General features: G+C 38.7%; 1 protein-coding gene across 3 annotated transcripts in view; it reads left to right on the top strand.

Annotated features, from left to right (window-relative positions):
• RNF182 (ring finger protein 182) overlaps nt 1-25,533 on the top strand; it is a 57,817-nt gene that overhangs the window by 16,389 nt on the left and 15,895 nt on the right. Inside the window, exon 1 of one of the 3 annotated variants that reach the window (XM_060308025.1) lies at nt 23,426-23,485. The exons of the other annotated variants lie outside the window; for them this stretch is intronic. The gene's annotated coding sequence lies outside the window, so the exon portion shown is untranslated. Of the gene's footprint in view, nt 1-23,425; nt 23,486-25,533 lie in introns of those variants that run through there. 3 annotated transcript variants of the gene reach the window in all.

The following is a 25,533-nucleotide window of genomic DNA, read 5'->3' as shown; positions in this document are numbered from 1 at the left end:
TTGAGACTTGTTTTATAGCCTGGTTGTGGTTACTCTTGGTAAATGATACGTGTACACTTGAATAGACTGTACAGTATATTCTGTAGTTATTGGTGTAGCATTCTATATCTGTATATTAGATCAGATTTATTAATTGAATTGATCAAACTTCCTATCCATAGGGTTTTTTTGTCAATTCTGTCAATTACTGAGATAGATAAGCTAAATCTCTCGCTGAAATGATGAATTTTTATGTCTCCTTTTAATTCTGTTAGCTGTTTCAAATATATTTTGAGGATATGTTATTAGATACATACAAATGTATAATTGTTATATATTCTTGTTGTGTTGGATCCTTTTATTATAATTAAATGCCTTTAGTTCTAGTAATAGTTCTTGACTTACAGTCTGCCTGTCATATTAGTATAGCTTTCCTTTGGTTAGTGTTTACATGGTGTATCTTTTTTATACTTTAACTTTTCAGACTTATTTTTGAGTTGTTTCTTTTATGAGCAGCATGTAGTTGGATTTTGCTTTCTTTCTCTCACCTTACAAATCTTTGGAGTATCTAATAGTCCATTTACATTTAAAGTAATTGATAATATATTTAGGTTTAAATTTACCATTTTACTCTTTGTTTTCTAATGATCTGATCTGTTTTCTTTTTTTCTTGCATTTTTAAACTAATCAAGTACTTAACATTCAGTTTTCTTCTCTATTGGCCTGTTAATGATATACTCTGTTGTTATTCTTTTAGCCATTATCCTAGAGAGGACAGCATCTGTCCTTCACTTGAGAATTTAAATTGTTACTTTAACCACTTTCCTCAAAATGCATGGCTCTGAGAATAATTCAACTAAATGAATCCCCTGCTCCCTTCTGTGCTGTTGCTGTCATTTATTTTAATTTCACATATGAATAAACCTCATGACATACTGTTATTGCTGTTTTATGCAGTTAGTATTCATTTATATTTACCGTTTCTTTTCATTCCTTCATGTGAGTCTTTAGTTCCCTCTGGGATTATTTGCCTTCTGTTGGAAGAACTCCCTTTAGTATTTCTTTGTATTTTTGTTTGTTTGAAACTTTATTTTTTCTTAATTCTTAAAGTATATTTTTGCTGCATGTAGAAGTCTCAGTTGTCAGTTTCTTTCATTGCTTTAAGGATGTAACTTCATCATCCTCTGTCTTCTGTCTTCATCATCCTCTGTCTTCCTCTGTCATCCCTCTGGTGGATGAGGCTATCTAAGAGGCTTGTGCAGGTCTCCTGATGTGAGGGACTGGTGGTGGGTAGAGCTGGGTGTTGCTCTGGTGGGCAGAGCTCAGTAAAACTTTAATCCACTTGTCTGCTGATGGTTGGGGCTGGGTTCCCTCCCTGTTGGTTGTTTGGTCTGAAGCAACCCAACACTGGAGCATACCTGGGCTTTTGGTGGGGCTAATGGCAGATTCTGGGAGGGCTCACGCCAAGGAGTACTTCCCAGAACTTCTGCTGCCAGTGTCCTTGTCCCCACAGTGAGACACAGCCACCCCCCGCCTCTGCAGGAGACCCTCCAACACTAGCTGGTAGGTCTGGTTCAGTCTTCCCTGGGTTCACTGCTCCTTCCCCTGGGTCCTGACGCGCACACTGCTTTGTGTGTGCCCTCCAAGAGTGCAGTCTCTGTTTCCCCCAGTCCTGTCGAAGTCCTGCAATCAAATCCCACTAGCCTTCAAAGTCTGATCTTCTAGGAATTCCTCCTCCCGTTTCCAGACCCCCGGCTTGGGAAGCCTGACGTGGGGCTGAGAACCTTCACTCCAGTGGGTGGACTTCTGTGATATAAGTGTTCTCCAGTCTGTGAGTCACCCACCCAGCAGTTATGAGATTTGATTTTGCTGTGATTGCGCCCCTCCTAACATCTCATTGCGGCTTCTCCTTTGTCTTTGGATGTGGGGTATCTTTTTTGGTGAGTTCCAGTGTCTTCCTGTTGATGATTGTCCAGCAGCTAATTGTGATTCTGGTGTTCTCACAAAAGGGGGTGAGAGCATGTCCTTCTACTCCGCCGTCTTGACTGCTCTCTTACCTAATAATTTTTAAAAGCCATTTTCAAAACAGATTTTTACTTTCCATAATACAATGAAAAGTATTAAATTCAAAATAAACTAAAATGAAAAATTAAGCATTCTGTGTCATTTTTCTAAAAATTATTTTTTAAAAAATTGACAGTAATAAGTTAAATATTTGTGTTTTTCAAATAATAAACTCAAATAACATGGTTCTTAATATTCCACAAATTACAAATAAAGATCTACACTAAAAGTCATATCATTATATAGGCAATTTTATAAAATTGCCTTATATATTTATAAGTAATTTTACTGTAAGAAATAATAAAGAACTGATTCAAAAGAAAGTATTCAAGACACCAAAATTATAACAACACTGCAGGTCAGTTTAGGCAAAACAGTTTAGTCTCTTAGCTATTGATATATATTGAGTAAAATTTCTCTAGTTCAAATTTTGCAAGATGATTTTTTAGCCTTTCCTGTCTAGTTATAATATCTTCAAGAGGCTCCTGATTATTCCAAGATTCTAATCTAGAGGAAAAAAAATTGCATGATCATACATCTCTTTGTCAACTTAGATCAAATAAAGTAATAACCCTAAGAATGCTTTTGGAGTTCCACTTCCATAAAGAGTGAAGCAGTCTGTATAAGACCAACGATCCCATGAAGAAAGAGGGGACAAAATTTACAAAAGCGAAAAACTGTTTAATTTCTTAAACAGCAACCAAAGCAACCAGGACTTGAGGGACCAAGTTGCTGGAAAGAAAGGAAATGCACTAAAGTGGGCCTGACATTCTCTGCCACTTCAGTGTTCAAGGCATTTGCCAATTTTTGGCACAATTGGGGGCCAGGAGGCCAAGAAGAAAGTGGCAGCTCAAGTATTTTGGTTCACTGCAGTATGTGCTCAAAAATTAGAGTTCAGGTTTACCAAAGTGAGTAGGACTGGACGAGCCAAGACCCCAAAGGAAAGAGAAGTGCCGAGAGCAAGACCAATATTCTACATAACGTTTCCCTTCAAGATTCCTAAGCTGCGAAACATGAAACACCAGAAAACCAGAGAAAGTGGCATACATGAGGTTAAAATACTAAGTAGAGCTTTTGGTAGATTTGTAGGACTGAGGAAACAGAAAGTGGAGCTCAGTCTAACCAAGGAGGAAGACCCCAGTAAACACTTCAGGTTTTCAGTTGGGATCTCTAAAAGGCTATGCCCTAGGAATAAAAGAAAACCAAAGTACAATATTCCTCAAAAAGAATGAAACTCAGAATCAAATCTTTTCAATTCGTGACTGAATCAAAACAGGCGGGCCCTAACTCTGTCTTCCAGAAGAAAACTAACTGCACTCTGAAGAAAGATAACATCATTCTGAGCATCTACAAGTTTTTCAAATACACTGTCTGACATTCTGTCAAAAATATCATGCTAGGGGACAAGACCAAAATGACTAAAATTGGGACAGAGGAGTTGGGGGTGGGGGGAGACATAAGACAAAGTGACGCACTGGCGATCCAAATACTGAACTTATCAGGCATGGACATTAAAAGAACTATGACTAATATGTTCAAAAGAATAAAATGACAAGTGAAGAATTTCACCAGAGAACTGGAATCTTTTAAAAAGAAAAAAGAAAGGTAAGAATCAAATAAAGATTGTAAATCTCAAAAATACAATAACTAGAACAGATTCACTTTGGCATGATGGAGTGAAGAGGTTGATAAACCCTCTCCCCACAAAGCAACTATAAAGCCAGTTAGAACAGTCAAATACAATCATTTCAGGATTCTGGAAATTCCGGCGCACAACAAACTGAGAAGGTGAACTTTGGGTGAGATTAACATAAGTATTGTAGTACTCTTGCCTGGGGCCCCTCCCATCACCCCATGCCCCCCTTCAGCATGCTAGTTGAACCAGGGCAGAACCAATTGTGAGAAATAGCCACTTTGCTGCCACGTTCAAGGAAGCTCACTTGATATGAAACTATGTTGTTCAAAGTGGTGATCTCAGTCACAAGCTAATAGAGACAGAAGTTCCATGAGCCTAAGAAAACAATTGTTTGAGACAAGCCACAGAATTGGTGTTCCAGAAGTTAAGACAGCAAAGGGAGGCTTGAAAAAGTTTCCACGTAGCCTGGGTTAACCAGAGGCTGAGCGCGTACATGGTAGAGACTAATGTCTAACACACTAACATATTCACAGCAAATAGAGTCTGAATACATGCACAGAGAAGATATGAGTGCCCATGGAAGTAAAAACAAGGGCAGACTTGAAAATGCCCTGAACTTTGAATGGACTCCCCAGGCCACATGCAGATCTCTCCATAGACGGTGGAAGCCTTACTGGCTTGAGACATTTGAGCACAACCTCTATCTCCGGCTGAACCTTCAGCTATGCAGACACAGAAAAGATCCCTAGGAAGCCAAGCTTTAAAAATAAACAATGAGGAAAAAAACCTGAGCAAAGACATCAGCTACACATCATGCAGGGACTTCACAAATTTAGGCCAATTATTAATCACAAACAAAATAAAACAACAACAACCACCCTTAGGAGGAAATAAATCACAATCCACAGTTGCTGTGATATATTATTAAAAATGTCCAGTATTCCACAAAAAAATGTTAAGATATGAAAACAAACAAGAACGTGACCTACACTCGGGGGGAAAAAGTAGTCAATAAAAACTATCTGAGTGCCCCCTTTAGCAAAGACCTCAAGCCACTACTATAAATATATTTACAGAACTTTAAAGGGAAAAAAAAGGTTGAAAAACTTACAGGAAAGTATGATAATAATGACTCAACAAATAAAGAACCTCAATAAAGAAATATTATTTTTTAAAGAACAAATAGAAACTCAAGAATTGAAAATTACAATAACTGAAATGAAAAATTCAGCAGAGGGGCTCAATGCTACATTTCAGATGGCAAAATAAAGATTAAGTAATATTAAGATAGATGAGGTGATATTATCTGGTCTGAAGAACAAGAAAAAAAGATCATGAATTAATGAATAATTAATAAATAGCTCCATAGACCTTTGCGATAACATCAAGTATACCAACATACATGTAATGGGAGACTCTGATGGAAAGGAGAAAGAGAAGGGGGCAGAAAAAAATATTTGAAGATATACTCCAAAAAAATCCCAAATTTGATATAACAAAGAGATCTGTACAAAGACACACCACAAACTGTTGAAAGACAAAGACAAAGATTAAATCTTGAAAGCAGCAAGAGAAAAACCATTCATTACATACAAAGGAATAATGAGATTAACAACTGACTTCTCAATAGAAACAACAGAGGCACTGGATGACAAAGTTTTGGGAAAAAAAACAGTCTATCAATCAACTGAGCAAAACTGTGATTCAAAAACCAAGGTGGAAAAACAGATATTCCTAGATAAACAAGGACTGAGAGAATTTCTTCCTACCAGACCTGGCTTACAAGAAATAATAAAGGAAGTCCTTCAAGCTTTAAGAAAATGACATCAGACATTAACTTAAATTGACATGGAGAAATGAAAAGTGTTCCAAATGCTAAATATGTAGTAAATACAAAATATTCTATAAATAAATATATTTTTTCATTTCTTCTCTTCCTTAAAACACATAAAATTGTAGAAAGCAATAATTATATATTGTTGAGTTTGAAATATATATAGAGGCAATTTTTCAGTTTTTAATATATGTAGATATAATATATATGATAATAACCCAAAGGAAGGGGGAGGAAAAGGATATATATTTGAACAAAGTTTCTATTTTCACAGAATTAAGTTACTGTTAATCTGCAGTACACTTCTATAAATTACAACACATTGTAATCCCTAGAGCAACCACTAAGAAAATAACTACAATGACAACAACAAAAAAAGCATATTTAAAAATCAACAAATTAAAATGTCCCACTAAAAACTAGTTAATACAAAAAAGTCAAGGAGGAAGAGAGGCATGAAACAGAGAGCAGAATGGCAGACACAAAATCATATCAATAATTACATTAAAAGTGAATGGATTAAACATTCCAATCAAAAAACAGAGATTGTCCAACTGATTAAAAAAGCACAACTGATACCCTGAGAAAACCATAATTCATAAAGAGTCATGTACCACAATGTTCACTGCAGCACTATTTACAATAGCCAGGACATGGAAGCAACTTAAGTGTCCATCAACAGATGAATGGATAAAGAAGATGTGGCACATATATACAATGGAATATTACTCAGCCATAAAAAGAAACGAAATTGAGTTATTTGTAATGAGGTGGATGGACCTAGAGTCTGCCATACAGAGTGAAGTAAGTCAGAAAGAGAAAAACAAATACCGTGTGCTAACGCATATATATGGAATCTAAAAAAAAAAATAAAATGGTTCTGAAGAATCTAGGGGCAGGACAGGAATAAAGACACAGACATAGAGAGTGGACTTGAGGACACAGGGAGGGGGAAGGGGAAGCTGGGATGAAGTGAGAGAGTGGCATGGACATATATACACTACCAAATGTAAAATAGATAGCTAATGGGAAGCAGCTGCATGGCATAGGGAGATCAGCTCAGTGCTTTGTGACCACCTAGAAGGGTGGGATAAGGAGGGTGGGAGGGAGATGCAAGAGGCAGGGAATATGGGGATATATGTATGCATATAGCTGATTCACTTTGTTATATAGCAGAAACTAACACAACACTGTAAAGCAATTATACTCCAATAAAGATGTTAAAAAAAGAAGCACAACTGAACTAGATGCTATCTAGAAGAGAAACATTTCAGGTTCTAACATACAAATAGATTGGACAAAGGAGAGAAAGATCGATACTGTAAATAAAGATTAGAAAGAAAATCAATGAGCCAGAAAACAATAGAGAAAATCACTGAAACTAAAAGTTGGTTTGTAAAGGAAAACCCAACAAAACTGACAAACCAACTAAGCTAGTTAAGCTAAGTTAGTTAAGCTTCTGTTAGTAAAACAGAAGACGTGAGTTGTCAGGTTATCAAGTTATATACAGAGAGGACATCACTATGGACCCTACAGAAATGGAAAGGCTTATACAAGAATATTATAAACACTTTATGTCCACAAATTAGACAACTTAGATGAAATAAGCAAATTCCCCCCAAAAAATACCAAAATGGACTCAAAAGAGAAACTCTGAATAGAACTATACAAGGAAAACAATTGCATTGGTAAATAAAAATCTTCCCGCAAAGAAAAACACAAGGCCAGATGGTTTTTATCAAAAATGTTAAAAAGAAATAAAGCCCATTCTTCACAAACTCTTTCAGAAAATAAAGGAAGGGAAGAGTTCCCAGCTCATTCTATAACACCAGCATTGCCTTGATTGTAAAGCCAGATAAAGCTATAACAAGAAAACTATAGAGCATAACTCCTCACGAATACAGACACAAAAATCCTTTTAAAAAGCAGACTGAATTCCAGAGGGCAGACAGCAGAAGCAAGAAGAACTACAATCCTGCAGCCTGTGGAACAAAAACCACATTCACAGAAAGACAGACAAGATGAAAGGCAGAGGGCTATGTACCAGATGAAGGAACATGATAAAACCCCAGAAAAACAACTAAATGAAATGGAGATAGGCAATCTTCCAGAAAAAGAATTCAGAATAATGATAGTGAAGATGATCCAGGACCTCAGGAAAAGAATGGAGGCAAAGATCGAGAAGATGCAAGAAATGTTTAACAAAGATCCAGAAGAATTAAAGGACAAACAAACAGACATGAACAATACAATAACTGAAATGAAAAATACACTAGAAGGAATCAATAGCAGAATAACTCAGGCAGAAGAATGGATAAGTGACCTGGAAGACAGAATGGTGGAATTCACTGCTGTGGAACAGAATAAAGAAAAAAGAATGAAAAGGAATAAAGGCAGCCTAAGAGACCTCTGGGACAACATTAAACACAACAACATTTGCATTATAGGGGTCCCAGAAGGAGGAGAGAGAGAAAGGACCTGAGAAAATATTTGAAGAGATTATAGTTGAAAACTTCCCTAACATGGGAAAGGAAATAGCCACCCAAGTCCAGGAAGCACAGAGAGTCCCATGCAGGATAAACCCAAGGAGAAACACGCCGAGACACATAGTAATCAAATTGGCAAAAATTAAAGACAAAGAAAAATTATTGAAAGCAGCAAGGGAAAAATGACAAATAACGTACAAGAGAACTCCCATAAGGTTAACAGCTGATTTCTTAGCAGAAACTCTACAAGCCAGAAGGAAGTGGCATGATATACTTAAAGTGATGAAAGGGAAGAACCTACAACCAAGATTACTCTAGCCAGCAAGGATCTCATTCAGATTTGATGGAGAAATCAAAAGCTTTACAGAAACACAAAAGCTAAGAGAATTCAGCACCACCAAACCAGCTCTACAACAAACGCTAAAGGAACTTCTCTAAGTGGGAAACACAAGAGAAGAAAAGGACCTACAAAAACAAACCCAAAACAATTAAGAAAATGGTCATAGGAACATACATATCAATAATTACCTTAAATGTGAATGGATTAAATGCTCCAACCAAAAGACACAGGCTTGCGGAATGGATACAAAAACAAGACCTATATAGATGCTGTCTACAAGAGACCCACTTCAGATGTAGTGACACATACAGACTGAAAGTGAGGGTATGGAAAAAGATATTCCATGCAAATGGAAATCAAAAGAAAGCTGGAGTAACAATACTCATATCAGATAAAATAGACTTTAAAATAAAGAATGTTACAAGAGACAAGGAAGGATACTACAAAATGATCAAGGGATCAATCCAAGAAGAAGATATAACAATTATAAATATATATGCATCCAACATAGGAGCACCTCAATACATAAGGCAACTGCTAACAGCTGTAAAAGAGGAAATGGACAGTAACACAATAATAGTGGGGGACTTTAACACCTCACTTACACCAATGGACAGATCATCCAAAATGAAAATAAATAAGGAAACAGAAGCTTTAAATGACAAAATAGACCAGATAGATTTAATTGATATGTGTAGGACATTCCATCCAAAAACAGCAGATTACACTTTCTTCTCAAGTATGCACGGAACATTCTCCAGGATAGATCACATCTTGGGTCACAGATCAAGCCTCAGTAAATTTAAGAAAATTGAAATCATATGAAGCATCTTTTCTGACCACAACGCTATGAGATTAGAAATGAATTACAGGGGAAAAAATGTAAAAAACCCAAACACATGGAGGCTGGAGAAGAGCTAACACCCATCCTTCTCAAACTCTTCCAAAAAATTGCAGAGGAAGGATCACTCCCAAACTCATTCTATGAGGCCACCATCACCCTGATACCAAAACCAGACAAAGATACTACAAAAAAAAAGAAAATTACAGACCAATATCACTGATGAATATAGATGCAAAAATCCTAAACAAAATACTAGCAAACAGAATCCAAAAACACATTAAAAGGATCATACACCATGATCAAGTGGGATTTATCCCAGGGATGCAAGGATTCTTCAATATATGCAAATCAATCAATGTGATACACCATATTAGCAAATTGAAGAATGAAAACCATATGATCATTTCAATAGATGCAGAAAAATCTTTTGACAAAATTCAACACCCATTTATGATAAAAACTCTCCAGAAAGTGGGCATAGAGGGAACCTACCTCAAAATAATAAAGGCCATATATGTCAAACCCACAGTAAACATCATTCTCAATGGTGAGAAACTGAAAGCATTTCCTCTAAGATCAGGAACAAGACAAGGATGTCCACTCTCACTGCTATTATTCAACATAGTTTTGGAAGTCCTAGCCTCGGCAATCAGAGAAGAAAAAGAAATAAAAGGAATACAAATCGGAAAAGAAGAAGTAAAACTGTCACTGTTTGCAGATGATATGGTACTATACATAGAGAATCCTAAAGATGCCACCAGGAAAAAAAAAAAAAAGATGCCACCAGAAAACTACTAGAGCTAATCAATGAATTTGGTAAAGTTGCAGGATACAAAATTAATGCATAGAAATCTCTGGCATTCCTATACACTAATGATGAAAAATCTGAAAGAGAAATTAAGGAAACACTCCCATTTACCATAGCAAAAAGAATAAAATACCTTGGAATAAACCTACCTAGGGAGACAAAATACCTGTATGCAGAAAACTATAAGACACTGATGAAAGAAATTAAAGATGATACTGACAGATAGAGAGATATACTATGTTCTTGGATTGGAAGAATCAATATTGTGAAAATGACTATACTACCAAAGCAATCTACAGATTCAATGCAATCCCTATCAAATTACCAATGGCATTTTTTACAGAACTAGAACAAAAAACCTTAAAATTTGTTTGGAGACACAAAAAACTCCGAATAGCCAAAGCAGTCTTGAGGGAAAAAAATGGAGCGGGAGGAATCAGACTCCCTGACTTCAGATTATACTACAAAGCTACAGCAATCAAGACAATATGGTACTGGCACAAAAACATAAACATAGATCAATGGAACAAGATAGAAAGCCCAGAGATAAACCCATGCACCTATGGTCAGCTAATCTATGACAAAGGAGGCAAGGATATACAATGGAGAAAAGACAGTCTCTTCAATAAGTAGTGCTGGGAAAACTGGACAGCTACATGTAAAAGAATGAAATTAGAACACTCCCTAACACCATACACAAAAACAAACTCAAAATGGATGAGAGACCTAAATGTAAGACTGGACACTATAAAGGTCTTAGAGGAAAACATAGGAAGAACACTCTTTGACATAAATCACAGCAAGATCCTTTTTGATCCACCTCCTAGAGTAATGGAAATAAAACCAAAAATAAACAAATGGGACCTAATGAAACTTCAAAGCTTTTGAACAGCAAAGGAAACCATAAACAAGACCAAAAGACAACCCTCAGAATGGGAGAAAATATTTGCAAATGAATCATCAGACAAAGGATTAATCTCCAAAATATATAAACAGCTCAGGAAGCTCAATATTAAAAAAACAAACAACCCAATCCAAAAATGTGCAGAAGACCTAAATAGACATTTCTCCAAAGAAGACATACAGATGGCCAAGAAGCACATGAAAAGCTGCTCAGCATCACTAATTATTAGAGAAATGCAAATCAAAACTACAATGAGGTTATCACCTCACACCAGTTAGAATGGGCTTCATCAGAAAATCTACAAACAACAAATGCTGGAAAGGGTGTGGAGAAAAGGGAACCCTCTTGCACTGTTGGTGGGAATGTAAATTGATACTGCTACTATGGAGAACAGTATGGAGGTTCCTTAAAGAACTAAAAATAGAATTACCATATGACCCAGCAATCCCACTACTGGGCATATACCCAGCGAAAACCACAATTCAAAAAGACACTTGCACCCCAGTGTTCATTGCAGCACTATTTACAATAGCCAGTTCATGGAAGCAACCTAAATGCCCATCGACAGACGAATGGATAAAGAAGATGTGGTACATATATACAATGGAATATTACTCAGCTATAAAAAGGAACAAAATTGGGTCATTTATTGAGACATGGATGGATCTAGAGACTGTCATACAGAGTGAAGTAAGTCGGAAATAGAAAAACAAATATCGTATATTAATGCATATATGTGGAACGTAAAAAAATGGTACAGATGAACTGGTTTTCAGGGCAGAAATTGTGACACAGATGTAGAGAACAAACGTATGGACCCCAAGGGGGGAAAGCTGCAGGGGGGTGGTGGTGGTGGTATGATGAATTGGGCAATTGGGATTGACATGTATACACTTATGTGTATAAAATTGATGACTAATAAGAACCTGCTGTATAAAAAAAAATAGAGAAAACCTATTTATTAGGTTTATAGACATGTGTGCAATTTAAAAGAAAACAACAGTACTGTTATCTTGAAAAAAAAAAAAGACTATACATTTTCCTGTAAGCACAGCTGTAGTCACCTCCAAGCTTTGGTATGTAATATTTTTATTATCATTCAGTTCACATTATTTTCTAACTCCAATTGTGATTTGTTTTTTGGGGGGTTACTTAGAAATAGTGTATTTCATAACTTCCAGTTACTTTTTTGTTACTGATTTGTAGCTTAACTACAAGTCAAGAAACACACTTTGTATAATTTTAATACTTTGAAATTTGTTAAAATTTGCCTTATAACACTATATGGTCAGTTTTAAAAATGTTCCAAGTGTGCTTGAAAATAATTTGTAATTTAAAGTTTTGGAGTATTGTGACTATATATCTGCTTGTTGAATCAAATTTGCTGCTCACATTATTTAAGTTTTTTATATCCTTACTAATTTTTTTAGGGGGGGTCTACTGGTTCTGAAAGAGGTATGTTAAATCTCCTATTATATAGTGAATTTGTCTGTTTTTTCCTTGTAGCTCTCTTGCTCTATATAATTTGAAGTTAAGTGCATACAAATTTAAAACTTCCTGGTAAATTGGTCTTGTTGATATGAAGTGCCCTTGTTTATTTCTAGTAACACTTTTGCTTTCAAGTCTACTGTATCTTATTATATAATTTCCTTTTGGTTTATATTTGCACAGTATATCTTTTCCACTCTTACTTTCAGCCTTTTTGTACCATTATGTTTTGTTTTTTTAATAAATTTTTAAAAACTAAAAAAAAATTATTAGGTAAGAGTCATCAATTGTAACATGTACTGCTCAGATGAATGATGTTGATAATGTGGGGGGCAGTGGGTATGTGGGAAATCTTTGTATGTTACTCTCAATTTTGTTGTGAATCTTAAACTGCTCAAAAAAAAAAAATCTTCGAAAATATTGTTAGATACACAGAAATCACATTCACCTATTCTGATATACCAGTGTTACCCTGATATATTGCTGGAGAAACCTTTTTATTATTAACCCTAATTTATTTTTATATATACCACTGTGGTAAACAACCAATATTGTGATGAACTATAATGTCCTTATGTTTGTGTTTTTGATAGACGTTGATTTTGAATTAATAGAAGCTCAAAAGTGGAGCCTGTAACATTTTAAAATAAATGTTTTTGTTCAATATATTAAGTTTATAAATATTTATAGTACACTGCAGAACAAAAAAGGAGAAACCAGTGACTTTACAGGAACACATGAAAGAAAACCTTTCCCTGTTTTTTGTCTCTTTCTGACATTCCTATTTGGTAGATTAGTAGATATGAAATAAGGCTTGATAGAGTTGTAAGTATTTAATTACACATAGGGGACACGAATGGCTACCTTATAGACATCTAGATAGTGAAAGTTGTTTCTAAATTGTAAAGTGCTATATACTTTCATTCATCCAGATAAGAAAGTATAACAAATAACAGTATGTATATCAAAACCCTTGATGAAATTACGAAATGCTACACAATGTAAGGCATTCTTACTAGAACCCTGGAGCTGGCTCCTGCTTTGGAGTTCATGGTTTTTCAAAGGAAATACAGAAATAGCAAATAAGTTTGCAGCAAATAAGTTAGACTACTTGGTAAATGAACATCGAGATGCCACCAGCATGTATCTCGCTGCCTTGTAACTCCTGTGTTTTACGTACATGCTAGTCCCTGTCACTAGATTGTGAGCTCTGTGAGGAGGGTGACAGCGCCTTCCTTGCTCCTTATTAGGTATATGGTACCTGGAGGTGCTCTATAAATGTTGGCTGGGCTTCCCTGGTGGCGCAGTGGTTGAGAGTCCACCTGCCGATGCAGGGGACGTGGGTTCGTGCCCCGGTCCGGGAAGATCCCACATGTCGCGGAGCGGCTGGGCCCGTGAGCCATGGCCGCTGAGCCTGCACGTCCGGAGCCTGTGCTCCGCAGCGGGAGGGGGCACAACAGTGAGAGGCCCGCGTACCGCAAAAAAAAAAAAAAAAAAAAAAAAATGTTGGCTAAGTAAGTATGTTAAAGAAAAATTTTATATTGGACACTTGTTAAAAATGGCAAGGGAGATTTTCTTCAGTACTTCTGCAGTAGGGGAGAGAGACTCCAGTGTAAACTGAGCCACGGCGACAAAAGGCAGGAAGCCTAGGAAGTCCTGGGGTGTGCTAACAGAAGGGCACTAAAGGTCTCTAAGGGGAGTTGGTCCAGATGGTTAGGCCATCTGGGTTTGTTCATTGTCCCTTATCTGGAGGAGAAACAAACCTCTCCTATCTTTAGGAAGTGAAGTAGTTTTGCAGCTTGGAGCAAGGTGCCCACTGAAGTTAGGCTCCTATCCTCCCATAGGAACTGGGAGACAGGAGCGCTCTCTCCCTGGGTGTTTGCATTTCAGAGAGGTAGCTCCCAGCTCACTGGGGACATGTTTCTGGGTGGTAGAAGAGTTACATCTCAAAGGGGCAGGAAAAGTTGATAATTGCAAGCTTTTTAAAGCTCTAAGAAAAGGGAGGTCAGGGGTCGGTAGTCAGGTGTTGGCTGGAACAAACTGAATTGTTTTGGCAGTTCTGAGCTTTCTAAGGCAGGCATTTCAGGGAGCTGGGGTCATCATGCTAGGAATATGGCCTTGAGCTGATAGAAACTATGCTAGTGTTTGCTTAAGTCTCTTAGTGTACTTAAGGGTGGATGAAATCCATTTGTGCTGAAAGTTGTAGGTCTCATAGGCCAAGGTGAGGCCCAGTTGAGTAGAGGTCACAGGGGAGCCTGATGAACGTTTGGTCAAGGAGAGAGTCTTTGTCAGTAACACAGGGCGAGCCAAGGGTATTTTTTGAATGGAAATCCAGGACGAAACCAGAAGTGGCATAGAGATCAGGGATGTTTAGAAGAATTTAATGTCCAGTAATTGCTGGGGGGAGAGGGGACTAATGTTTGTTTACTTGGGCATGTTACATCTGTTATTTTTACTTAATCTTTCTAATAACCCTTGTGAGGTCAGTACTATCTTCATATTAAATCAAGAGACAGAGATTCAGACATTTTAAATAACATAATCAGGGTCATAGAGTTAATGACTGGCGGAGTTGGGATTCAAATCCACATTGTTTTGACTTCAAGTACCAATATGTGATCTGTGCATGGTCATCAGGATGTATTTTAATATTGTGATACAGCAATTTGCTTTTCTTAGAAGTAGTTTACATTAGTAACAGTTAATACTGATAAGCTGTTTACTAAGTGTCAGATCCTAAGAGGTAAATTCAGTGAGATCTAATAAACTTTGTTTTCTTTTTGTTTTAATCCAGCATGTTTTTTATTTTTATTTTTTTAGGATTTTTTTGATGTGGACCATTTTTAAAGTCTTTATTGAATTCGTTACAACAGTGCTTCCACTTCATGTCTTGGTCCCTTGGCGGCCACATGCAGGATGCAAGCTCCCCAACCAGGGATCAGATCGGCACCCCCTGTACTGGAAGGCCAAGTCCCAACCACTGGACCGCCAGGGAACCCTGTAAGGTCTAATAAACTTTGATTAGTGAGAAAGTAAGAGTATTACTAGTAATTTGCTTTGTCCAGATGTAGATGCTCTCAGCTGTCATTTGAATGACTGCTGACACCCCCATACATATGGAAAGGCCACTACTAATCCTAGATCCCTGTAATGTTGGAACAGGAAGGTCTTTAGCCATCAAGTCCAGAATCTTAATTTCTCAGGAGAAACAGCCATGACCCAGAAAGGTTAAGTGATTTTCCCGAGTGATTTACTCAAGATCCCAGAGCCTCCTCATTAGGAAACGCTGGGATTGGTTTAACCAAAAATGATTGCAGCCCAATTTGGGGATTTACCTAAGATGTCCTCATCACAGAATATATTTACTATATGTCAAACTGCCACAGCCTTGCCACTGCATTGTCTTAGCAAATAACCTTAAAAGGTGAAGTTGCCCGTGGGTGGAGACGGCAGTGACTCAGCAGTGTCCCTGTAGCCCCGTCAGTGATTGAGCAGAGCTCTCTGTGTCAGACACTTCTGCCTGAATCTGCTAAACCTCTTTTGAGTGACCCTCCGCTTCTCTGCCCCCGCCCCCAGCCCCAAGACTATAGTTTAGGCAGAAATAAAGTAACAGCAACTTGACAACAATAAGAAAGCAACCAACGCAGATCTAAAAACAAAAACAAACCTTAAAATTTTTTTTTGCCTAAATGTGACCGTTAGAGTGTTTTAAAAATTTCAAAGATCGAAATACATCATTTCTCTTAACTTATGTCAAAACCTATTCATTTATGCTGTTTTAGGTGTTAAACAGTAAGCTGGTTTCCCCCTTGTTATTTTCCCTCTGTATTCCTATGCCTAAATTTCATCTTTGCCTCTGCATTTTTTTTCAGTACTAAAATAACCCATTTTAAAAAACTGCAGTAAGAGCACTTAAGGTGAGGTCTACCTTCTTAATGAGTTTTTGAGTGTACAATACATTGCTGTTGACCATAGATTCAATGTTGTTCAGCAGATCTCTGAAACTTACTTTTTGCTTAGCTGAAACTTTTTGCCGGTTGATTAGTAATTCATTTCCCCCTCCCCTCAAACCCTGGCAACCTCCATTCCACTCTTTGGTTCTGTGAATTTGACTACTTTGGCTACTTCATGTAAGTACTGGGGGGGGCCAAAAAGTTCCTTCGGGTTTTCCATAAGATGTGGTGGAGAAACCCGAATGAACTTTTTGGCCAACCCAGTAGGATCATGCAGTGTTTGTCTTTATGTGATTGGCTTATTTCACGTAACATAATGTCTTCAAGGTTCATCCATGTTGCTGAAAATGGCAGGATTTTCTTCTTTTTTATGGCTGAATAGTATTGCATTGTATGTATACCACACTTTTTTTCATCCGTTTACCCATCGATGGACATTTAGGTGGTTTCTACATACTGGCTGTTATGAATAGTGCTGCAGTGAACATGGAGTGCTAATGTCTCTTTGAGATCTTGATTTCAGTTCTTTTGGATAAATACCCAGAAGTGGGATTGCTGGACCATACAGTGTTTCCTCCGTCATGTTTTCCATAGTGGCTGCACCATTTTGCATTTCTACCAAGTGGGTTCCAGTTTCTCCACATCCTTGCCAACACTTGATATTTTCTGATTTTTTGGATAGTAGCCATCCTAACAGGTATGAAGTGATGTCTCATTGTGATTTTGATTTGCACATCCCTGATGATTAGTGACATTGAACAGTTTTTTTGTTTTTTTTGTTTTTTTGTTTTTTACCTTTTAGCCATTTGTATGTCTTCTTTGGAGAGATGTCTCTTCAAGTCCTTAGCCTATCTTTAAATCAGATTATTAGTTTTTTGCTGTTGAGTTGAAGGAGTTCCTGATATATTTTGGCTGTTAACCCCTTATCAGATATACGGTCTGCCAATATTTTCTCCCATTATGTAGGTTGCCCTTTCACTCTGTGGATTGTTTCCTTTGCTGTGCAGAAGCTTTTTAGCCTGATGTGGTCTCACTTTCCCCCTTGCCTTCTGGACCCCTGGGTGTGGAAACATCGCATGGCTCTTCATTCTGTTGGGTCACACGGGGGGATAGGTGGAGTTACTAGCAAAGCCGTAGAACAGGGGGGTTAGCGCTGCGGTGGACGTGAGTGAGCGGGGAGTTGTTAACGACCAACGAGCATGGATAAGTAGGAGAGCAGGGGGCGAGGATGGGAGTTGGGGGCTGTCAGATTAAGTCACTGCAAAAGTGACTTAAAAGTGGCCCGTGGGGAATAGAGTGGAGGCAGAGAACGGTGTTTCATTTTCATGGAGGCATGGAATAGGCAATGGGAAACCTGGGCTATAAGATGGGGTCAGTCAGGGCCACTTAGAGAAAGGAAATCTACTCCTTAAGAGAGAAAAGTAGAAAATCAGGGTATGTTGACTATAATATAAAAGAATATTAAGGTGTGGAAACAAGGAAGGCAGGAGGTGTAGCTCCCCCTTCCCTGCATCCCCTCAGCATCCTTTGACTCTTCCTCTCGCAGCGTTTATCATCAGGTGCTGTCATAGCCGAGTTACTTGGGCTCCACCTCAAATTGTACTTTCCTTGAGGGTTAGATCATCATCAACACCAAGCACGAGGTCCAATAAATATTTGGTTTATGAACAGATACACATGGTGGATGGGCAGCAGGAGAAACTCAACATCCCTGAACACAAACATTGGAAAGCAGAGACAGGAAGCTTTGCTACTGGTTTTTATTTTTGTCTTTTTATTATAGAAGAACTTTAAACATATTCAAAAGTAGAGAAAATGGTAGAATGAATCCCTTTTTACTAATCATGAAGCCTTAACAATGGTCAACATATGGCCAATCTAGCTTCCTTTATCTGCCCCCTCCCCATTGGATTATTTCAAACAAAGCCCAGATGTTGTACTATTTCATCTGTGAAAACGCCAGGGTGTATATTTAAAACAACAAAGAGACTTGCCTTTTTAAAAAATATAACCACAATGCTATTAGCACACCAGAAAACAGCATTCTTTGCTGTCATCAAATATCTGATCAGTGTTCAGATTTCCCTGATTGTCTTGTAAATTTTTTCCCAGTTGGTGTGTTAGAGTCGGAATCCAAATAAGGACTACCCATGCATTTAGCTGATAAATGTCTTAGGACACTGTTAATCTATAGGTTCACCCTTTTTCCCCCCCTTGCAATTTATTGAAAAAAAAAAAAAAAAACAGATCCTTTGCCTGTAGAGTTTCCCACAGTGTGGAGTTTTGCTAATTATACCCCCTGGTGTAGCTTAATTTTTCTGTCCCCTATATTTCCTGTAAATTGGTAATTAGAACCAAAGCTTTGACAGATTTTCCATTTTTTGGCAAGATTTCAGGAAGGGATGGTATATACTTTCTACTGTAGGACATCAGGGAGCACATACTACCTGGTCCCCCTGTCTGTGAGGTTAAGTTTGACCTGTGAACAGGTGTTGTCAGCCTGATCCATCCATCATAAACTTCCCCATCTGCTTTGTGCCCAGTGGTTTTAGCAACCATTGATAATTATTGTCTAGATCAGGGGCTGGCAAACATTTTCTGTAAAGGGCTGGATAGTGAATATTTTGGGCTTTGAGAGCCATATGGTCTCTGTCATTGCAGACAGCAGCCTGATGCAATATGTAAATGAGTGGGTATAAGTGTGTTCCTATAAAACTTTATTTACCAGATTAGATCTGGCCTGCTGGCCCTTATTTGCCAACTCCTGACCTACATCAGTTATTTCATTAGGGGTTGCAAAATAATATTATGATTCTGTCATTCTTTCTTTGTTTATGAAACGCTTCTATAAAGAAGAACTTTGCCCCATCAGTTATTTGGCTACCCTAAGGAACTGTTTGCCGAGGAAAGGCAGGGTAAATGCTTGAGTCTTTCCCTTTATTTATTATACATCTTCAGAATAAGGTGTTGGGTTCCTAGCATCTTCCAAAGGTGATCATTTTGTTTTATTAAATATCATCATGAAATTATTGATTTTTTAAAAAAATTTTTTTATGTGTTTATTTTATTTTATTTTTGGCTGTGTTGTGTCTTTGTTGCTGTGCACGTGCGGGCTTTCTCTAACTGTGGCGAGCGGGGGCTACTCTTCATTGCAGTGCGTAGGCTTCAGTAGTTGCAGCACACGGACTCAGTAGTTGTGGTGCATGGGCTCAGTTGCCCCAAAGTATGTGGGATCTTCCTGGACCAGGGATTGAACCCGTGTCCCCTGCATTGGCAGGCGGATTCTTACCCACTGCGCCACCAGGGAAGTCCCGAAATTACTGATTTTTTACATATTTGATGTTTCAGTCCTGCTAGACTTAGGCCCTGTAGATGCACAGGAGAGCCTAGTGGCTAGTGTCTTAATAGTCACACTGCAGCCATGTGGCACTTCCTAGGCGTTTTTAGCTGTCCGGCAGAATGTCTTTGATGTACACTTGTCATACAATAAATCAGTGGTCTCCACCTGCAGCTGTAGAATCCATGATGCTCTAGTTTTCAGTTTTATTAGGTAAGAAAAACAATGTTTTTCAAATTCATTCAAATTCAGCAATTAGATTCCTTCTCGAAGTTTTACATGGTTTTTAATCTATGTTAAAACACTTGTTTTTAATCATGACTGGGTCACTGCTATTAAAAGCAAAATTGACATTTAAATGTTCATAATGGAGTGTTATTTAGTTAGCCTACAATCTGAAATTTGATTTAATACCCTTTGGTTTTTCATTAGTGCCTAGTGGGAAAAAAATGGACAGTTTTAAAGAGCTCAATTTTTTTTTTTTTTTTTTTTTTTTTGCGGTACGCGGGCCTCTCACTGCTGTGGCCTCTCCCGTTGCGGAGCACAGGCTCCAGACGCGCAGGCTCAGCGGCCATGGCTCACGGGCCCAGCCGCTCCGCGGCATGTGGGATCTTCGTGGACCGGGGCACGAACCCGCATCGGCAGGCGGACTCTCAACCACTGCGCCACCAGGGAAGCCCCTTACATACTTTTATAGTTAAAGATTTCTTGGGGAGTTCAGATAATCAGATTCAATATTTCTTTACAGAAATGGTAGGGTGTTAGATTTATAATTTAAAAATCTGGATTAAAAATGTATAGTATTCAAGAATATTTACCAAGACAACGTGCTGACTTCACCACACTTAGAAGGGTGTGTTGTACCATCATCACACATTGGTAGAGATAGGAGGAGTCTTGGAGACAATGCAGTCTATTTATTTACGTGGCAAGTATTTAATGAGTATTTACTCTGTGCTGGCTTCTGCTGGGCGCTTGTGCTACAGTGGTAAACAGTGGATCGATGGCTCTTGTATTCTTAGAGTTGACGTTTTAGTTGTGGACATCAAGAGTAGACAAACGAATTTTTAGTCTAATTGGGCTTGTAGAGGTCTGTTGAAGAACGTAAACGGGGTGCTGTAATAGAAAATAAAGGGTAAGGAATTAAAAAAATAAGGTACAGGTTTTCCTTGCTATCTGAAGGTAGAGTGTTCCTATAAAACCTTTCGTTAAGCCGAAATGGTGTAAAGCGAAGAAGCAATGACCTTAGGACACATCTTGCTAACAGCTGCACAAAGTAAATTGAGGAAAAGTACAGATGCTCACAGACACAGTTCAAAGCTATGGCGGCTGGATGCTGAGATGTTGAGATGCTGAGCGCGGTCCCTAGGAAGGAGCTTGGTGGGGCCCCTCTTGCTGCTGGGGTGCGCGCTGCCTCTGTAACGGTTGCTGCAAAACCAATACCGAACACTGTTTTCGCTTGTCGCCTTTTTTCATAAAATTGAAAATCTTCCATAGATTTCTTTCGATTAGCAAAAACAGGTATTAAGGTAGGTCTTTTGTAAAAGGGAAGTGACATAAAGTGAACTTTCGAAAAGCGGGGGATACCTGTAATTAGGGAGGCCCTCTTTGAGGACTTTCTGTCGAAGTTGAGATCAATAAAAAGGAATGAGCTTGGCAAGGACATTTCATATCAGCCTAAAGCAGGATAGAGTTTGGACTGTTCCTGGAACTTAACGAAGGCAGATGTGACGGGAAGGCAATGTGGGCGGTGACTCAAGACGAGACTGGAGGGAAGGCAAGGGCCAGATTGTACCGTGAGCACCGTGCTGTATGGAGTCCGGATTCTACTGTCTGCATAACAGAAAACTATTGAACGGTGGTGACTGTTTTGCTTAGTATATTAGGAAACATTTAGAGAAAATGTAAAAGCCTTAATGACAAAGTATATACCTCCTCAGCGTGATGTCTATATAAATATAATCTAATTCACATTTTTAGAAGCTTATATTCGGCTGCTGCAAAGAAAAGGGTTTGTACCAGGGCAAGAGAGAAGCAGGAAGATAAGATCAGTTAGGAGGCAGTATCGTAATGGATAAGATCAAATGTTGGGTGACGCTGGAAGCTTGGAGAGACACTTTGGAGGTAGAATTGACTCATGCCGCCAATGGGCTGGATGTGAGGAGTGAGACGCAGTGTGCAGTCAAACCTGACGCCTAGACTGTGGCCTGCAGAACAGAGAATCGGTGGTGCCATTTATTATGATGGGGTAACTGTGTTGGGTGAGGTTAGAAGTGAAGATCCAAACTTGTCTTAGATTTAACTTACGTTTGAAAGGTTGGTAAGAATATAAGGGCAGGGGTCCAGTAGGCGCTCTGGAACTCAGAGGAAAGGTATGAGCTGCAGACACAGAATCGGGGGAGCTGTCAGGTGGTATTTAAAGCTGTAGGAGCAGACAAGATGATCTGGGGGAAAGATTGCAAATAAGAAGAACAATGGCTCAAGGCCAGGTTCTTGGGGATTTGGTAGAAGAGGAGCTGTAGAGAACACGGAGAAAGAGTGGTCAGGAAGAGAGCTGGGAAAGCGTGGCATCCCGGCAGGGATGAGAAGAGAGGGTCTCAGGAGGAGGGGCGTGGGCGATATACCAGTAGGTATATCATCTCTGTCTTCCAGAAGAAAGGCAGTTATATTGGTTTGGAAGAAGAGGGAACATTTGAGTATGTGTGAGAGAGAGAGAGTGTGTGTGTGTGTGTGTGTGTGTGTGTGTGTGTGTGAGATTAGCTTCATTTAGTGAAACAATCATTAAAATAATTAACTTACTTCTACCTAAGTTTGAAATTGTAGAAATTGTGCAAAACACCTATGTTAGTTTCTTTGATCATTTGATTCTTTCTTGATATGATTAGAGAGTTTTATTAAATTTTGACCAAGGGAAATTGTGGGGAAAGGAATTAATAGCAAAGAGATTTGTCTAATGGGAAAGGGCTCAGTCACTTTTAATAATGTAATTTGCAACCTATATTCCTATTAACGCTTTATCTTCTTATGTTATACCTTTGCGTCTTCCAAGTAAAGAGTAAGGTACCAAGCAAACAACCTAAACTTATAAGACTTATACATTATCTGTTCGTGCCCCATATAGATAGAATAAAGAAGAAAAAAAAACGAATGAAATTTCCTTTTCATCTTATCAGGTAGTGGAGATTATTAGGATCCTGTACACTTGGTAGATTACGTCTTACTTACTGTATGTTCTATCTATAGATAGAAAACCTGGGTACCTTTTGATACTGTGTTTGATGCATATCTTATATCTACTGCCAGTTTAGAATGCTGAAGTACTTAATGTCAATGGATACATTATTTCTAAATTTCTAATAGCATCCCTATAGTGCTAACTTATGTAAAATATTTCTACCCGTATGATTTCATTGAGTCCTTACAACAACCTGTGAGGCAGATGTTCTCTGCTAGTCCAAGCTCATATATAACGTGTCACTCCTGGAGTCAGGCCCCACATCTAGGTCTCCTGATTCCACTTCAGGCTGCCTGCAGGCGGTGGCCATGCTTCTGGCTGCACAGGTCCCGAGGCTGCAGGCGTGGCTATACGTAGGGTGAGGAGTACCCGCCTTTTCTCCCTCGTTGCTGGACATTCACTGGTTTAAAAGCTCTGGCAAATGATGCATTGTAAATCCCTTCTCCATCTGTTTCAATAGTGGCCTCTCAGCCAGAATTACAGCCTGGAGCTCTAGGTCATTAACTTGGCTGTATTCTAATAAATAGATTATGGTTCCCCATCAAATTAAAGTGCTTGGTCTTGGAGGAGGGATAAGGTAAGAGTTTCAGTCTCTGAGGGGAGGTTTCTGGAAGTGCTCAGAATGCTGCCAAGCAGCCATTAAGGGTTATTGGTGTTGGGGGTTAAATGCATTTAGAGTCAGCTGTTGATGCTTCAAGAACGAGCGCTCGGCAGCCTGCTGAGCCTCTTCTTCCAGGGTTTTCTAAGCCAGAGCCTTTTATTATGACAAGAAGGATTTTTCTTAATGTAAAGGCATGGCAAAACCCCCAAATCTGAGCCTATCACGCTCTACAAAAGCTTAAATAGTGTTAATGTTCCCTAAGGGAGAACTGTAATAATTGGGACTGAGACCAGCTTATTATTGACGATCTGTAATCATTAACAGTAATGCGAGCCTTTTAAAGTCTAACTGGAAGCCAACTTAACAAATCTCTATATGGAAAACCTGGACTTTCTTGAGGGTAGATGCCACATGTATGGTTTAATCTTAATTTGAGACTCAAATGCCGTAAACACTAAGATTTGGAGTGCAGGGTTTTGTGAATGAGAGATTTGGCATTAGCGAGATAGCATGTGTGTGTCATTTATCAGTAGCTGAGCTTAAAACCAATGTCCTGCGTCGGTTATTCACAAAGAAGGATGGTGCTAGAAGTGTCAGAATCTCTCGTATGTTGGGGGTAGGGGAGAGCTATTAGTCAATTTAGGATGTCATAAAAACTGATGAACAAAACCCGACTATGTTTGAATAATGATGTTCCATTTTGCACAAAAAGAAATTAAAGATAGAAGCAAGTCTTTAGCACCATCTCTAGAAACAGGAACCATAGATAATGAAAATGACAGTTGCTTAATGTGTATCAGTTTTTTGGTTAGAGAGCCCTTTAAAAGGGATTGTCTCTCAAGTAGGGAGCAATGTTAATACTGTTGATTTTCTACAATGGGAGGAGGATCCAGGAAATGAGAATCAAAACTTGGCAGTGTTGCTGTTTCATAAGGGGGAAATATAACCTGTCTTGTTAACGACAAATTAAAATGGTTGCTGAACTCCGCGAGCGTGATTCAGGCTAAATGAAAGCTGTATGAGAAATACTTGGAAGAAACTAAACTCACCCCGAGACGTATAAATATAATTCATGTGGACAGTGGGGTGAGACACAGGAGAGAGCGCTGGGCAGGCAAAAAATAGGATCACAGCGATGGCTTATTTTTTGAGCTCCCTTTGTCCTGACTTTTTATGTAATCTTGGAAAAAAAGCTTACCTTTCATGGGCATTTACACATCTATTGAATGGGAATTATGGTGCCCTTCACTATTGTGAAGGCTATGCAATGTTTCTAAAATTTTTGAGCTTCTTAGAGAAACTCTCTGAATTAACAGAAGTCATTATAGTAAAAATTATAGAAGTTTATATACAGAAGAATATACAGGAACTTTATTTTGACCAAGAACTTTCTAACACAAACACAAATTTCCAGAACTACAGAGTTAGGCAGTTTCAAAGTGTGTAAGAAAGTCTTCTAGGTGGGATGATAGCCGTGGATAAATGAAGAAAATTTCTTTGGGACAGAGATTAGCTTTGGATCAGCTTTGGATTAGCTCTGGAAAGGGATAGTCTAGCATGACGTGTTGGTCACCTGTTGTTACGAAACAAACCACCTTAAAGCTTAGTGGCTTGAAACAGCAGTCGTTTTGTTTGCTCATGATTCTGCGGGTCAGCATTTTCTACTGGGATGACTTTTTCACTGGTCTCTCTCTGGGTCACACCTACAAGTGGCTGCAGTCACTAGTGGTTCATCTGAGGCTGATTGGTCTATGATGGTGTCACTCACATGACTGGTGTTGGTCTGGCTTTTGTCTGGGCTCCCCCTGCCCCCAACCCCGCTTTCTGGTTTCTCATCTTCAGGGAGCCTAGCCTGGGCTTCTTCACATAGTGGCCCAAAGTTCCAAGAGGCCAGGAGCAGAAGCTGCAAGGCACCCTGAGGCCAGGGTTGAGAACTCTCACAAAGTCGCTTCAACTTTGTGAGTCAAAGCAAGTCACAAGGCCAGCCTCCATTTAAGGGATGGGGAAGCAGATTCATCCAGCCA

This window comes from Globicephala melas, chromosome 11 (assembly GCF_963455315.2).
Source record: "Globicephala melas chromosome 11, mGloMel1.2, whole genome shotgun sequence".
NCBI classification, from domain to species: Eukaryota; Metazoa; Chordata; class Mammalia; order Artiodactyla; family Delphinidae; genus Globicephala; species Globicephala melas.
This window is presented reverse-complemented; position numbering and strand designations above follow the sequence as displayed.